Source organism: Peromyscus maniculatus, chromosome 1 (assembly GCF_049852395.1).
Source record: "Peromyscus maniculatus bairdii isolate BWxNUB_F1_BW_parent chromosome 1, HU_Pman_BW_mat_3.1, whole genome shotgun sequence".
In the NCBI taxonomy this organism is placed as follows: domain Eukaryota; kingdom Metazoa; phylum Chordata; class Mammalia; order Rodentia; family Cricetidae; genus Peromyscus; species Peromyscus maniculatus.
The window spans coordinates 103,998,975-104,003,839 of NC_134852.1; positions in this window are offsets into that span (position 1 = coordinate 103,998,975).

Below are 4,865 nucleotides of genomic sequence, written 5' to 3' on the forward strand. Positions count from 1 at the left end.
AATCAGCTGTATATTTTTGTGGTTATCATTCCACGGAAAGAAATTATTTACATAAGTACTAAATGAAGCTATCAGCTATGCAATAGTTTTACTACGTTGGAGACTTTCAATAATAGCAAGTGTAAGACAAATTAAATCACATTCCTGTAGTAGCCCCTTGATGGCTTAGTATCAGTATAACATTGAAAGAGTGTGGGATACATCTTTCTGTCTTTCTAGGTCTGGGGTAATTTTCCTGATAACCCCCATGCTTTATATGTAAAGGTGTATACACCTAGACTAAAGAAATGACTTGTCTACATCCCAGTGAGTCAGTGGCAGAGCATAGCAGAAGTTCAGCTCTGCTGTCTTCCTGACAGCGCTTGCTCCATTTACTGCTGAGGAACCTAGGGCCCACGTAGCAGCCCTGATTCCTTAGCCTGGTATTGCCACTGGAGCCCAGAGAGGGAGCTTGCATTTTGCTGATTATAAAAAAAAACAACAACATGTATTTTTTTCCTTTGATATTTCTGTCAATTTCAATTTACTGTAGGATTAAGAAATGTATGTGAACTGACTCACGTTCTGTTCCTAAGGTCAAAGTTAGGAAGCTAAATTCAGCATTTACTTCCTGTTTGGTTCCTTAGCTCTCCCTAGAAATGAACCAGGAATAGACGTGTGTACAGACTGATCGAAGAGGAGTTGGAGGATATATCTGCAGGGGAGTGAGAAAGTCTAGACTGACTGGGAGAATCGGGATCTGCAATCAGTCTCAGCTACTCTAGCTCGGGGGTTGGGGTCGCTTTTCCAATTTAACCTAAATTGAGAGAGGAAACATATGGCTTTTTAACCCTCTCAGGTTGTGAGGGAGATATGACTTTGAGCAAGGTGATTTCTGTGAACTGAGATCAATGCTTGTTGAGGGAGGAGTTTGCTGGTGAGCCATCGGCAGCTAGTAGGCTGAGCGGCTGGGAGATGAACGTACTAGTTAGTGCTCAGAGGGAAACAACACAGTATCCACTATTCCTTGGATTTGTTACAAAGTTCACTGTGATAAAAAATAAAAAAAAGTTTTCTGGCCAAGGATCCACACTCATGGAGTAATGAAGGCAAGAAACGGTATGTTGAGAAGGCTTCTAGGCTTATTTGGGCTCAGTGCGGAGTTAGCGGGATTGATAAGGGCCTCTGTTACAGAGGAAAGGGAGCTGCATTTCTTCCTGCATTTCGTGGTGGTATAGGTTGGTTATGTCACAGGGCCACAAGGTTTGCTAACGACCATCCCTGTTCATGGCTGTGTGTCAAGGATAGTGGGTAGTTATTACCATTGTTACATTTCTTCCTAAAATTTTCTTTTTCAGAAGATTGACTGCATTGCTGTCCTAAGAAAGAAGGTCTCCATTCCTACCCTAATTCTGTTTTCTGAAAAGCACTCACTCCTTTTTCTCCGGATGCCAGGTGAGACAGGTAGCCCATCCTTCTCAGCACATTCATGATTCCCAAGGCAGAAAGGGACCACTTTAGTGGTTTCTGCTTCTAGCTGAGCAATACAAAATTCTCCAAAAGTGGAAGGGCAAACATGCCTGGCCAACCTCTTAGAACAGGCAAGGAGAAGGCAAAATGGGAGTCGAAGTCAGGGAGAACAAAACATCTAACAGCCACACGATAAGGCAGGACTTGAGACTCTGCAGAGGGCATGATGGCCGTGCATTTAAAATTAGACACGCTTAAGGCTGGAAGGGAAGGGAAGGGAAGGGAAGGGAAGGGAAGAAGGACTGTTTATCTATTTTATAGTTGGGACTGTAGTCAAGACTACATTCTAGGCGCTCAGAGTGGGGATTTGAGCCCTGGTTCGGGAGTCTTCTGGTCTAGTGCTTCTTCCATGGAGCCAGACCTTATTTGACTTTTGTTCTGCAAAGAGGAGCTCGCAGGATCTGTAGCGCTACGACAACACAGAGGAAGCAGTTGGCTTCAGTGCAAAGAGAAAGGCTGCTGAGACACTTTGGAAGAGGGGCTGGCAAGAAAACTGTTACATAGGAGAGGAGAGCTGCTGTGGCGGGGGGTGGCTGGGGGTGGTGGGGTGGTGGGCTGGTGGTGGTGGTGGGGTAGTGGTGTGTGAAGGGGATATATTTTTTCCTATATAAATAGAGCATAGCATCAGGTTGGAGGTAGGAAGAGCAATTTTGTTGTTCCAGGAAGGTGCTACCAAAGCAAGGCAGTGTGGTAGATGCCATGGAATAGGAAGAGAAATAAGACCTTAGACTAGGAATCTTCAATGGCTCTTTGTGTTTGTAGGATCAAGTCTACGGATTCAAGGCACCCTTTATAGTTGTGTGTGTGTGTGTGTGTGTGTGTGTGTGTGTGTGTGTGTGCTTTCAAAAAAGACTTCATGTTTCAGGGAAGTTTTATATTTATAACATAATTAAGAGGAAGGCATCTTCAATGGAGAGATACCCTTTTCTCCCATGCCTTTTCTTGCTGCCTGTGGCAGGCAGGAGAGCTGGCCTTGGGGAGCATGAGAGTGGGAGAGCTGGCCCTGCCCCTTGAGAGAACAGGACCTGCACCTCCACTAGGTGGAGAGCTGGCCCTGGTGGTATGTATGTGGGTGGGTGAGCCATCCTCTAGGGTGTGAGAGCAGGAGAACTGGTCCTGCCCCTTGTTGCCTGTGGCATTGGGTGAGCTAGTCAAGGCAGTGCTGGAGAGCTCTCCCTGTTGGTGAGGATTAAGACAGCTGGTGGGCTGACCAACTCAGCTACCACCCAGGTCCAGATCCAGGGCTATGAGTTGGCCCACTCCAACATCCACTCGATCTATGAACTGCTGGAGCATATAAAGGGGCCAGTCCTGCAGACTCAAAGCTGCAGGATCTCCATGACACAGGGCAACAACAGGATATCCAAGAGGAGTCCCAGTGAGGATCCAATATTGATAGTGTAACAGAAGCTCGAGGCCTTGAGCCAGACCAATGACTCTTTGCAATGGACATTTGCAAGTAAAGATGTATGAACTAAAGAGTATATACTGTGTAACTCACTGAGACATACTACAGCTTCAATGATGAGATTTTTTTTTAAAATTTTGATTTTATTTTTGGGGGCAGGTAGGTTGCAAGGGCAGAGGGCAGATATAAAGGGATGGTGAGATGAGTGGGACTGGGGTGCATGATGTGAATTCCACAAAGGATCAATAAGAAGTAAAAAATAAAAAAGGAAGTCATAGAGACAGAGAACCCCCATACCCCGAAACACACATACACTTATACATGAAGAATGTCCCTCAGTACCATCATCCCTGATTAGTACTTTTCCATCAGTATAACCATATATCTGACAGAAACAACTTAAAGGAGGGGAGGCTTGTTTGGGCTCCCAGTATGAGGGGATGCTAATCTATCATTATGGGGAGGGCATGGCAATGGGAAAGCTCTGTCTATAACGGTAGGAACTGTGGAGCGGCTATTCACATCGTGGTGGATCAGGAAGCAGAGATAGCATGTAGGACTGGGCTATAGCTCTCAAGGCAAATTCCCTGTTGCCCATGTCTACCTGGCAGGTTGTCCTGTAGTTCCACAATGTTCGAGAACAGCACCACAGCTGGGGACATGATCCTGTGGGGGACACGTTTTACATTCAAACCATAACCATCCCTTGCCAACTTGGTAGACTTTTACAGCTGGCGAAGCTGTACTGCATTCCTATCACTTAAAGTCCATGGTTTAACCTAAAACTCTTTGGGGTATGGAAAAATGTCAGTGACATATGTCCCTCATGTCTGGTAACATATAGTGTATTTGTCCAGCTCTAAAAATCTAATGTTCTCAATTATTGATCTTTTTACTTCTTTCCTAGGTTTCCCCCTTTCAGAGTCCACACAGATGGAATCTTAAAGTATATGGTGTTTTCAGAGTAGTTTCATTTACTTAGCAGAACACATTTAAAGTTCCTTCACATATTTTCATGTGAAGGAACTTTGCCCACTCATCTAGTGAACAATATCTTAGTTGATTCCCAGTTTTGTAAACTGTGGATAAAGGTGCTGTAAGAATTCATGAACAAGTTTTATGTGGAAATGAATTCATTCCCGGTTCCTTTATGTAAGTAACAAACAGCAATTGTTGGATTATAAGAGTGTGGCTAGCTTTGTAAAAGACATCCAAACTGCCTTCCAATTGCCTTCTAACAAGTTCCTGCCACTTCACATCCTCTCCAGCATTTGGTGTCTTGGGGATTGTGGCCATTCTAAGAGCTGTACAGTGGCATCTTATCACTGTTTGAAATCACAATAGATCCAAAGAAAGATACTACACATCTTTCTCGATCTTTATTTGCATCTCCTGTATCTTTGGTGAGGAATGTGCTCCTTTTGAACAACTGAGCTGTTCACAATAATCCTTTTGCATTTTAAGAGCTCTTTGTGTATTTCAGATAATAATTCTCTGTCAAAATCTTGGTTACTTTTTCTGTTGCTGAAATAAAATGCTCTGGTAAAAGCAACTTATGGGGGAAGGGTTCCTTGCTGGCTTCTGGTTTCAGGGGCACACAGTCCAACATGATGGGGAGGACCTGAGAGCAGGAACAAGGAGCCAGTGACCACATTTCTGTGACAGACAGGAAGTAGAGAGTGAACAACTAGTGGGCCTGGGTTATAAAACCTCAAGGCCCATCTTCAGTGATCTCCTTCCTCCAGTAAGGCACCATTTCCCAGAGGTTCCACAACCTTCCAAGACAGCATCACCAGCTGGAGACCAAGTGTTCAAACACATGAGGCTCTGGGAGACATTTCCGATTTAGAACACACACACACACACACACACACACACACACACACACACACACACCTGTTTCTGAACTCTATCACGTTACATTGATGCCTTTGTCTATTCAGTCACC